Source organism: Rhipicephalus microplus, unplaced genomic scaffold (assembly GCF_043290135.1).
Source record: "Rhipicephalus microplus isolate Deutch F79 unplaced genomic scaffold, USDA_Rmic scaffold_17, whole genome shotgun sequence".
Lineage (NCBI taxonomy): Eukaryota > Metazoa > Arthropoda > Arachnida > Ixodida > Ixodidae > Rhipicephalus > Rhipicephalus microplus.
In genome coordinates, this window is record NW_027464590.1 from 2,587,692 (window position 1) to 2,600,917 (window position 13,226).

Consider the following 13,226-nt stretch of genomic DNA (forward strand, 5'->3'; position numbering starts at 1 on the left):
GAATACGTTTCGGCATTTAGTACCGAATAACGTAAAAAAACTGCATTTGCTATGGGTACCAGGCCACCGCGGATTATATTTGAACGAAATGGCGGACTCTTTAGCAGCAGTATCCCTGGGTGGGCCCACCATCCCAGTTTTGCCAGATACAGCCTACGTAACCGCGCTAAGGTTCCGAAATGCTTGCCTGCAATGGGGAAAAGGTAATTTGGATAAATTTAAAGATTTCGTGCATTTGAGCTATTGCTGGAATAAACAGTGGTGCGTATCTCGCCAGTTAGAGGTCACTTATACCAGATTGCGCTGTGCAGTTCCACAACTAAATTATTACCTTAATAAAGCTCAGCTCAAGGCGTCACCGCTATGCATTTGGTGCAACGAAATGGAAACAATTGAACATTTCTTTTTATTCTGTCAACGTTATTCTTATCAGAGAAAAAGATTTTTAGTAGCCCCATTACAAAAGCTAGGAATACAAGTAAATTTACCAGTAATTTTATCACTTGGCGGAACTTCATTTGGTTACTGCAACAGGGATGTATGCTCCGCTGTGTTTGATTACATCAACGCAACTAAAAGATTACCATGCTAGTGAACCACTACCCTTTCAGATCTTTAGTTTATAATTCGTAGTTATGTCTTTCAAAAACAAAAGATGGTTTGACCGCTTGCTCAGCACACATTTTTGTTTTTTGTTAGTATTATTTGAAGCTAATTTTTCAGATTGGCTTCATTTTCAGTGTAGTTTCATTTAAGTATCCTGCCGCCCGGTTCTTGGCCCATCCCCCTTTGTGGGTAAGCGCCATCCATCAAAGGTCATCAGCATCAGCATCAATAATATCAAGGTAGCACGCAAAGCGTCTAGAATCGAGAGTGTACGAAGATAGACAATGATTTGCTGCATCTAAGTTTCAGTTCCGCGAGCGTCTGCTACAGCGCTTATGGGATGCCGCGTACGTTATAATAGACGTTTTGATGGGCTGTGCAAAGCCAAGCGCTCACCTTTCATCAACGACTGTAGCTAAAAAGAATTTGCTCGATGGCGTTAAGTCATCGAGCAGTTCATGCACTATCTCGCCAAGTACAAGTAAAGAACACTCCAGGTGCACCACATCAATGAAACCACGCATAAATCGATGCATGCAATGTTTTGAAATGTGCCTCAAATGTCTTCTTCTGTTTAACGCCACCAGTTAACACACACTTAATGATGCTGCGCTGCTACACAACAAAATCGGTGTAATCGATCACGGTATAGTGGTGAACGTAAGGCTGTTTTGTACCTATAGTAAAAGGTAGCCTTTCTTACAATATTCTTATTACAAGACACAGGAGCGACTTTTGTGCCCGCAGACGAATTGTGCGGAAATAGATAACAGCAGTAATCAAATGAAATTGTGAGCGGAATTTCGCTGGTTCCATGCACCGCCGCATTTTGATAAAGCTGGAAAGCGATAACGTGCATACGCTTACGCTTAGATATGTGTCTACGTAAAACGAGAGAGACTCATCGGGAGGTGTTTCAGTGCCAATGCTCTTCACAAAACACGGTGCAAATATTTCGTCCAGCGTTGCTTGAGGGAGCAAACAAAGCAAGGGACGTGTATACGAGTGTTGAAGGCGAGAGATGTTATGACACATGCAAAAAAGACGAAAAGAGAGCGAGAGAGAGACTTTCGTTCCGCCTGCGCGAAAGCTTGAAATCAATAGATAATAAAGACATTGCTCTGGCCCAGCAGACGTCAGGGAAAGTTTCCGCAAAGCAGCGTCGGATGCTTGGAGAGCATAGAAAAGGGGAGTACGCGATTTATGGGAGTGACAGCCACACAAAAAGCGAGATGAAGTGTGGCTGTCTTTAGATGTGAGAATCAATGCAAATTAGGAGAGTTGTGAGTTCATGAGCCAAATCTTCCTTAAATAACGATCATGGAAACAAACTGAGTATTCATCTAGTGAAAGTGACACTAGTGACAGTGAATTCATAATAGTTGATTAGCGTTGTCACAGGCCGATATATATTTTCATTTTCTTATTTATATTTGGCAAACAATGAGAAGGTAGCATACGTTAGAGCCGGCTATCCCAACGTCATGACAGTAATATACAAGATAAATAGTGCACGGTTATCCAGCCACACGTGGTGGTTTCTATCTTCTAGTAACCTTGGGCAAACGCATTTTAACTATTTTTTTAAATTTTGGCCAAGTTTCACAGGACGTTTTTGCATTTGGCGTCATTCAAACGAATGACGATATATCAGCATTAAGGCGAATGCAATCACTGCTGCAGTGGACGAGTGGTTACAGCACTCAGCTACAATCTAGGAGGATCTGGGTTCGATCCGCAGTGCTGCCGAGCACTTTTTAAGAGGTTGCCTGGCCTGAGATTATGCGCGGTGGCGGGTACTAATTTTTTATTGTGGCTATCACGCTTGCTTCTTTCACTCCTCTTTGCGCTGCGCCGTGCTCCTTTATAAATTACATAAATTCAGGGTTCATAATTTTTCCTTCCATCCTCTCTTATCGCAAAAGTGTCCAGTTTTGAAATACTAATACCGTACCTGGTATATTACTTTTCACGTGTTTGGATATTCGACCAGCGATGAGTCGTCACGGTGTTTTGAAGAAAATCTACACATGCAGCGAGCTAACTGCTTGGGGCCAAGTTGCCAAGTTGACTGCCTTTGTCGGGAAACGCTTTCATGCTAATTTAGTGGGCATCACTACATGCAGCAAGACCAAAGAGCACGGACAGTTAGAGAAGACACAAACAGAGTGATTAGTTTGTGTCTTTTCTCCCGCTATCTGTCATGCTGTGCGCTTCAGTGTAAAGTCGCTGTCAAGGGTTAAAATGAATTATGGCAGTAAATCGAATTACGCTGAGAGGGTCCTCTGTTGTCCAGAACGGAACAGAGAACAGAACAATGGCAATTTGATTTGTGTCATAGAGAGATACTGTGGCTTTGGTTACTAGAATAAATGTTTAAACCGAAGTTTGTTTTTAATAACTACATTTACAGTACGGATGAAAGGCGTGCGGACAAAATTCGTGTATTCTGCTTGACTAGGTGTGCGACCTTAATAGTAATTACCAACCGGTATTACAATATGCATAAATATCACACACATATACAACCACGGGTGATAGCTTGTTTATTCTGATTAAAATTGATATGTTGAAATCGACATAATCGACCAACGCAATGTGTACAAAATATGCCATGTAGAGTAGCTATGCTCTGAACTAATCTTCGCAGGTTGGCTCCATTTTACACAATTGATTGCTCATGACTGTACTTTGGCAAATGCAACTTCTTCGCATGCACATATTTTGTGAAAGGTCAAATTTACTTTTATGCAATAAAAAACAAATTGAAATGTAAAATGGTGCAGAAGAAAAAGAACTAGAGACAAATTCAGCCAAATTATTACCAAACTTACCAATGATAAAAAGATTCTCACTGAAAAGATACACACGCACACACGCACACGCACACACGCACGCACGCACGCACACACGCACACACGCACACCGAGGTGTAAGTATTAAGATGAATGGCTATCAAACAAAAATTCTATTACACTCATTTTGAATATACAGAAAGTAACTTGGGAGAAAAATCCACCAGCACCGTTATGTCTGAACTCGGTGTTTCTCGAACCACCTCGGGAAAGCTTGATGCATACATACTGCTGCTGCCCAGTGACTAGCCGTTTTTTTTAAGAAACACAAGAATGAAGCCCTTGACAATGTCAAGCTAAAGAAAAGGGCTGTACATAAATTCTTCGTACATGTCGGCAATATTAGTCTTTTACATAGCTTGGCTCCTTCACAACACACCAACAAAGCATGTTAGGACACTTGCGGTAAAAGTCGGCACAGCGCAAAGAAGTTCTAGACAATACATGAATAATACAATTCTAAGCTACTAAGCTTCTTGGTGCAAACAGTGTTTATATTGACAGCTACAGGCGCCATTTGGTTTCCCGGAAACACTCCTCAAAAGTAGTATCAACTTTATTTAGCAAAAGGTTTCTATTCTGGCGGGTCGTGGTGGCTCAGCGGGGAAAGTGGCTTTTTCAGCCAATAAAACAAAGACGAACAATTTTTCCAGGTCGTGAATTCACCCCATGCTAACAATAAGGCAGCTGGTAAGAGCGGTTTCGGAGAGAGGAAACCACCACATTCCAACAAGTTGTGGCCTTGGGTAGCTGGTTCAATTGGACTAAAATAATGAAAAACACTCCTCAAAAAGACTTCAAAATTTGCACATCAACACAGTTCTCATACAGCTGTCTGGTAGTCTGCTTGAAAAAAATTTAGCTCATTGGTAGGCAAAGACTGTACAGTAATTATATGAGGTGATTCTCCAGTGCACTGCATGTATGTCTTGCTGCTGGCCTCAACTGCGATGTTCTCCAGCACATCTGTGTAAAATCACAATAATAATATGCCACTGCAAAGTAATTATGTGTCATTTGCATTAAACAGGGACCACAATAGAAGAACATAAGAACAATTACCTTCACAAAGTTCAAAAAATGTAAATACCTTTTCATAGAGTTTTCACAGCTCACCTAAGAATATAAAAATGGTTATGAACACATTGTTACTTCTCTAACAAACTATTCTAATATGTTGACTTCAATATTAGAGTATACCAGTACCTTTGTAAGGCTAAACAACTGTACAGGCATCTAGAAAAAGATAATTAAACGCATGCTATAGCTACATTTAAATTAAACTAAATACTTTTATTTCTAGTCTAAGCAAAGTTGCATAGATGCTAAGTCACTTGCACAGTACACAATTACATTATGAACAAATCTATCCAAGCAAAGTATACATTTAAAAAAGTTACACTTACACAGTAGAAACAGAAAAGTAGACGAAGGACGGACAGGCAGTGGGATAACTATACACAAGCACTAAAATCTACTGGTAGGTATAGTAAAAGTAATAATGATTCTCGTCCTTCCAAATAAATAATCCAGACAGATCCCCTTTCCAGAGCTTATACACACATGGCGTCATTGGCGCTATACAAATGAGTGTATATTGAAGGATTCTGTCGACTAAGTACAAAATTACCGCATCCATGGCTTTACTTCTTGTACTACAAAGAATGCGAACACAGTTATTATTCCCGACCATGGATGCTGTGATTTATGGCAGTTAAATGCAAAGACACACAGGCACTTTAACGTGCATGTTGAAAACTTCGGCTCAAAATTATTTGCCATCAAACACTACAGCAGCCTTTAAATTAGTGTCATAGTGTGGTATCTTCCATGCAGAATTTAAACATTTTGGAAGGCAAGCAAAGGAACCGCTGAATAATGCACGGCTGAGAAGTTAAACTGCATCTGCACAGAATCTTACTACGTATACAATTCAAACTGCTCCTGACATCACAAGGTGTTCTTTCTGCTGTCGTAAACTTTAAGCAGGAGACAAGTCACTGGCAGTCCCTTTCTACTTGCTGGTATTCTGTGCTCTGTTCTTGATATAGTTTACATGACCATGGAGCATCGGATCCTTTGTTACTGTTGGAACTTAGAAAAATACAGATCATTGTTACTACTATGCTACATGCAAAAGTGTACAGTCGTTAAATATGTGTTCATATTCACAGATGTATTTTCATAAGCGGATGACAAGCCTCAACCCATACAAAAACAGTGAAGACTGGAAATAAATTTTATTATGATAGAAGAGCACGACTACGATGCTATAGATGAAGGCATGACACTTCTGCCAAGCATAATAAGCCAATAAAATTTCTTGTATTTCGACTTTACACTAGGTGAAAGAAGCAGACCACAAATATGTTAACTAAGAAACAGTGAGACTGCATTACAACACAACAGATAATGTTCATAACTTTAATGCTGTCTAACATAACGAGCTCTCCATACCCGTAGAAGAGCAAATAGACATTATAGAAGACACAAAGCACTTGTGGATTATGAGTGTGCTTGTTGCTGACATCTATTATTCCAAAAGAAAAAACCTGTCGAAATTGCACTTCATCAGGTGAAATAATCATACGCAACTAACATAATGGGCTCCTACAGGTGCCACCAACACTCATCATTATTGTTGATATCAGAGTCTTGCTGGATAGATATGTTGTGTCCTGCACAGAAGACCAAAGGAGTGCTCCATGACTTAGCTTGCATGTGTGCTGGCTGCATCACACTGCTGCTGACATAGGCTAGCCACAGACAGAGAGATGAGTAGTCATAGCTTTGAAACACACTGAACGTCACCTTTAGAAATCAACAATGCATGGTTAGGTCAGGTACAATTTGTAGAACAAAATATATCACTATGCAATCGTGGTGAAGACGTTCGGCTGAAACACAACGTGCCACAACTCTCAGAGAAAAAGCACCATCAAGTAAAAGATGCAGTTACTGGCCTTGTGTCGTCCGAGGCTTGTTCAAAGGTCTTTCTCCATGCAAGTTGTGAACAGCCAGGCGATTTTCACCCACTTGCTATTTCCTTCCAGAGCAATTGATCCACAGAGTGAGTCACAAGCTTGAGAGCTTAATAAGGAATCAAAATACTTGTGCTCGTTCAAAAGAACGAGCATTTGAGCCTCACAATATTGGAGTTTCATTCATAAGCTGCAGGCTTTCAACTTTCTACATTCTCAATTCTCTCGGAATTTAGTTCAATAAATGTTCAATAAGCATTATGTGTGAGAATGATACAGGTATCCACTCCAAGCAACCATGCTAGAGTTTTCAATTTGTGCACAGTAAGTGATGTTCACTTAATTCTAGATATTAAAGAAAAACTAACCTTGCAGCCTGCCGTTAGGCAGTTTTGTGCCCTCGAAGCACCGACGAAGATCGCAGTCCTTCCAGATGAGGCTGCCATGCATGCTTCCAGGCCACATCGAGGTCCACTGAATGATAACAGTCCCAGCAGTGCCACAGACTTGCACAGTTAGGGAGCACGTGTCCTTTCTATTTTTGTACAGGTGCTCCAAGCCTTGATGAGGCTTGATGTGCCAGTGTGTGCAACTGGTGCATCACACGACCTTAACAAACTAATCTCTGCGATCTGTGACGAGCCAAAAACGAGATATTTAAAAAACAATCATTAAAAGCACTCATTTCTAATACCTATTTGACGAAGCTATGACTTCGTCAAATTGGGCAAATCTGCTATAATCGCTTTGAAACAAACTGAAGCTTCGTGTAGAAATTTACGTACTGCAATATATATGTCTTAGTGAAGTATAATCCTACCACAGCGGTAATCGTCTATAGAACTAATTTTTCAAAATAACATAAATTCCTCAAGTGCAACCTGGCTCAAGGAAAATAACTTTACATTAATTTTTCAAAATTCAAACGTGGTCAATCAACACGCTCATCCTTATAATCAAACAAGAGCTCATTTATATCAAATCACAAAAAAACTTTTGATGTATTTGCCCGCATCTCCATAATATATGTATGTATATAACAGAAGTGGTAAATTTTTCATGCTTGAACTTAACATAGGAAAACATTACATCTGATGGGCTTAAAAACTTGCACACATATACTACTGCGTGACTAGCGACAAATTTAGTTCTGTAAGGTCAACTCACCGATGGCAGCATTTAGTAGCCGTCAGTGTCATGAGGAACCAAATATGCTCTATGGCCAACAGGCAAATGACATCTGCAGACTGGAAGCTGCCGATGACAGCAATGAAGGGCTGGCCAGGCGTGCACGTCCACTAATATAGTGTAAGAACTGGCCATGACCGGCTGTTGTCGAGGCTCTAGTGTCGTGCAAAACGATGGCCAGACGAACTCGGAAACCTGTAGTTAGCCGGTACTGGCCTACAATTTAATCCAAAGCAAGGCACCAGTGAAATCTTTGCTCTTTCTGGGGGCCGGGGGGAAGCTTGACGTTCACGGGCCCTCGCTGCCACATGGAACTTTCAAGTTCTTACCGAAGAACAGTCAAGGCGTGCTGCCAAAGTAACATGACCCACAGCAGAATGTAGCATCTCGCAGCTTCGGTTCATCACATCACAGCGCGAGGACTATGGTTATCACGAAAAGAAGAACTGACGAGTTAATAAACAAAAGCGTCAAGCTCCACCACCGCAACGTCGCATGGAAAAACAGTTATCAACGTAGTCTTTCAATTTTCGGTCACACGAGCACACCTTCGTCACAAGTCTTGAAAATGTCAACACAGCACCACTGTTTATAACGAACATCGTTTCACTTCCGAACACTAGATTGCTCACAAGAAAATAGAAGCGTATGGGCTAACCGGCGGCGAAGCAAGAACCGAACACAGCGCGTAGTACATACGTTTCCGTACGTACTCAAGTAACGTGCCAAAACGCTGTCACTCCGAAGTGTCGCACAGCACCCAACTGAGAGACTGGGAAGTAAAGCGAACGAACTGTACCGGCACACAAACACACATTGCAGGCTTCTCGAGTGCTAGTTGCCATCGATACACTGGCACCGATCCGCGCTTGATAAACACACCGACGCACAGGCTTCGCTGCGCTTTACCGCACACCATTGCACTGCCGCAGCTTTCCACATTGCTTACACGCACTGACAGAGCTGCCGTAATCACAACGCATCTGGTCGAACGCTGAAGTAACTCATGCGAGAAGCGTTTGCTGAAAGTCGCACCGACCGATATGATGTTCACGACGGCATGTTGGTTTCGATAACAGCGTAGCACGTAAGAGAGCTCTTAGAATGTACTTGCGCATTTATCACGGCGTGACAAAATTTGCTCTTATGTGCGAGGGGGGTGATATGACGAACACGACAGGCGTGGCAGACGAAAGAAGTGTTTCGGCAACGTCAAGGAGTGAGCTGATGTTGAGGGCATTGCTTCACAACCAATCACAAGCTGTGTCTGTCGGCCAAGCCAACGTCTGCTCGCATTTGTCGTCTGCTTTGATCAGAGCATGCGACGTGGGATTCGCCTTCGCAACAAAATTATTCCCAGGTCAAGTGGTCGCTGCATCGCACAAAATACATGCCAGTGGCTCGCTCTACCTTTGAATGATGTGCGTGCGCAAAGTTAAACGGCTGGTAATTGTCGCAGATACAAATTCAGCAAAGGTTTGCTCCACATTTGTGAGGGTTTGCGTATTTCCGGCGTTATTTAAAGTTACTAGGGTCACTTTATCCCTACTGCTTGCCATTTTATCACGGTCAATATTGGTTTCTGAACAGTGAAGGTGAAAATTCTTGTTTGTTTGTAGTTCCATGCGTAATCAGGCACACCCTTAATATGATTAGGTTTACAAAGTACGTGCTGTCCCAAATCTACCCGAAGTGTATCGACAGCTGTACATCAGAGATCGCACCCATTGGACAGTTAGAGCCAATGGAAGAACACTAGATAGAGCACAAGCTTTATGAACCACGCACTAAAAAGTTTCTCTCATTTTTTTTTATTTCCGATAGCGTGCAAAGAATGTGCTCCCATTAACCTTTATAGTGGTAATTTCCACAAATGAGGCAAGGATCTCGAGTCGTACTTTTAATTGGATGAGATGGAGCGCAATACAACGACATAACAACAAAGATTGATTCTATTGCGTGCCGCGTTCGAATGCTCCAAGCATTCACGTAGCACATTGGTTTTCATCCAACCACAAATCTTTACATGCATAATTTTACGCCATTGACACCCAATAGGATTCTTCGATTACTGCGATTTCGAACTTATTGGACGACGGTCCTTGCCAATACCATCCACTGCGTACAAGGGAAACAACACACGAAACTCAAAGCGCCGAGAGAAATAAGAACGCGCCAGCAGTCATCAGGCCGCCCTTCGTGGGCGTGAATGAACTAAAAACCAGCCAGGGAACCAAATTATACCGCCACGGCGGCAGGTTCTAAGAAGCCACATTGTTCCTAAGAGTAGTCAAGTTTTAAGTTTTAATATTTCCAAAAACAAGGTACAAAATCTAAGATATACAGACGAGGGCCCCAGAGCCAGAGACTTCAGTGGGACGCTCGGTTTGTCGATACAACTCTATGGTAAAATGTTTACAGAGCAACAGAAAATTTTAACACTATACGGATATCAAAATGCACTTTTATAACACAAATTAAGCCAAAACACGCAACATGATATTAAAAAACGACTCAAACAGGTAAACGATCAGAAGTAAGGTTATTCGAGAAAATAATTTTTGATGGACTTTTTGCACAAAGGAATTGAAGTGCAACGCTTAATGCTTGAAGGTGACGCATTCCAAAAGGATATTCTAATGAAAGCGGAAGTTTTTTGGCCATAATTAGTATGAGCGGGGGGGGTAACAGGAAACTTTTATCAGCTGCAAACCTGTTCACATTATTATTCTGCAAAAGATCAGATGTAATAAGTAGGAATGCGAGTTGATTATACAGCAGATTGTGGAATAAGGTCGCAAGATTTAACCGGAAAAAAAGATTTACTGGCAAGATATTAGGAGCGTAGTAATGTGTATGCGTTCGATTGCGAAGAACTAGAAGTGACAATGCGGATTGACTGATTTTGAAAGTGCTGCATTGATGATAAATGACAAGGATTAGTGTTGCCCCATGAGACTACACCGTAAGTAATATGACTAAAAATGAACGCAAAATACAGTGCCAGTAGAGCTTCACGGGAAATAAAAAGCGAGCTTTCATTGATGCGCGTGCAGGTCGCGGGTTCGATTCCCGGCTGCGGCGGCTGCATTTCCGATGGAGGCGGAAATGTTGTAGGCCCGTGTACTCAGATTTGGATGCACGTTAAAGAACCCCAGGTGGTCAAAATTTCCGGAGCCCTCCACTACGGCGTCTCTCATAATCAAATGGTGGTTTTGGGACGTTAAACCCCACATATCAATCAATCAATCAATTAATTGATTAATGCGCGGATACCAAACGCCATCTTCTGCTTAAGATGGTTAAAGTGACCGCGAAAAGTAAGGCATGGGTCAAAATGTATGCCAAGAAAGACAACATCAGAACAAGCAGAAATAGAATAAATACCAAGTTGTAATAAAGAAATAGCAGATAATAACCTCTGAGCACTTTTAAACACCATAAATTTAGTTTTTGTGGGGTTGATAACTAAGTGATTACTGCTGCACCAATTCATAAGGGCACTTAATGCAAGATTTAACTTTGAAACAAGAGCATCAATGTTTTTATCACATGAAGACATTGTTGTGTCATCAGCGTATAGAACACAGTGACCGCAGTCAAAAGAGCTAAGAACATTAGGAAGATCATTCATATATAAAATAAGTAGCAAAGGACCCAATACTGAGCCCTCCGGTACTCCTTGGGTAACATATTTTGTTGTAGAGAAGGTATTTGCGGCGTGTACTGTGTACTGCTGGTCAAGTAGGTAATTTTTTAAGAATGTAAGCGCAGTGCCTGTTAATAAATAGGACTGAAGTTTATGCAATAAGACTTGATAGTTTACAGTGTCAAAGGCTTTAGTTAGATCTAAAAAAATCGAGCCTACAAAAGTTCCCGAATCGATACTTTTCTTTATGTAATCAGTTAGAGACAGCGCAGCTAGACTTGTTGACCTACCTGGACGGAAATGAAATCGGCTGTCTTTGAGCAATTCGAATTTAACTAGATATACATTCAGACGTTTAACAAACAATTTTTCGACCAGTTTGCTGAGGCAGGACAGAATTGAAATTGGACGGTAGTTGGAAACTGTTTGTTTATCGCTTTTTTTAAAAAACTGGAATTGCTTTAGCTTTTTTTCAAGAAAGCAGAAAATAAACCCTGTTTAAACATAAGGTTGATAATATGACACAGCTTATCGGAAACTAAATGTGCAACCAGTTTTAAATTCATTACACAAATGTCATCTAACCCAGGCACTGTATTTTTAAGATTAGCAATAGTTGATTGATTGATTTGTGGGGTTTAACGTCTCAAAACCACCATATGATTATGAGAGACGCCGTAGTGGAGGGCTCCGGAAATTTTGACCACCTGGGGTTCTTTAACGTGCACCCAAATCTGAGTACACGGGCCTACAACATTTCCGCCTACATCAGAAATGCAGCCGCCACAGCCGAGATTTGATCTCGCGACGATTAGCAATAGTTGAAAAGACTTCCTGTGGTGTTGTTGGGAAAAGAAAGAATGACTGCGTGGTACGTCCCAGAGAGAATGACTGCGCATGGGGGCGGTGGTTAATATAGATGGAAGAAAGTTATTCCGAAAAGGCATTGGCAATTTCTTTGGGCTCAGAGAAGGTGGATCCAATGTAGTCGATTTTGTTTAGAGGGACATTAGCAGATGACGTGTTAAGGAATGAGCTGAGCAGCTGCCACTGCCTTTTGGGGTTAGTCCTATTCTTGTCGAATTCATTTTCATAGTACCTTTTTTTTCACTTGGTAGAGCAAGATAATTAATAGACTGCAATAAGACTTGTATCGCTTAGCAAGATGCATAATAAAGTGCTGTCGCTTCTTTTTTTTATACTTTCTTTCTTAAGCTTTTTAGAACACCATTGGTCATCCATGGCTTGTGTGGATACTTGTATTTTTTTTACATTGGACAGTACGCGTGTCGGTCGAAACGGCGAGTAAAAATGACGAGCAAATGACTCGCAAGGATGCATCTGTGTCTGACATCGACATAACTGGCACCCAGTCAGTTGTAATGATAGCCTCAACAAAGGAATCAGAACTAAATACAGATGTGGTATAGCTAATATCGCGTGTGTGGGTTATGTTTTCGAATGTGAGGAAGATTAGAAAATGATTGGTGATATCGGTGTCGACAACCCCCACGCAGGGTGGTGACGCCAAGTCGGATAACACGTGGTCAATGAGATGTACCAGTACCAGATGTACCGGTACCATGAGATGCAACTCTAGTTGGACACTCAACAAGTGATTCAAAGCCAAATCCAGTGAAACAATCAGTGTAATTCGCATAAGAAGTACTGTGCGTGTCAAGCAAGTTAATATTCACATCACCTACAATTACTACGTTTTTTTGTTCAAAAGTTAGCTTAGATAAAACTTCACTGAAACTGCTCAAAAAATTGCAAAGAGACGACGATGGTGAGCGATAAATGCAACCCAAATTAGGTTTTTTTCATTATTAAAGCATGAGTGGTCAACCTCTATCCACACTGATTCGCAATTATTCACATTTAATTTAAGGTCACATCTGCGCGTGTAAGCGACATCTTGGGAAAGAAAAATCGTGGCACCCTTAT

The 13,226-nt window shown here is 41.3% G+C and overlaps 1 long non-coding RNA gene across 1 annotated transcript; it reads right to left on the reverse strand.

Annotated features, from left to right (window-relative positions):
* Window positions 1-3,129: 3,129 nt before the first annotated feature.
* On the reverse strand, window positions 3,130-8,446 carry LOC142785017 (uncharacterized). Its single transcript, XR_012888820.1, has 3 exons — window positions 7,610-8,446; window positions 6,811-7,074; window positions 3,130-4,427 (listed from the first exon to the last, which is right to left on the reverse strand). It is a non-coding gene; the product is annotated as an uncharacterized LOC142785017 (long non-coding RNA).
* Between the last annotated feature and the right edge of the window lie 4,780 nt (window positions 8,447-13,226).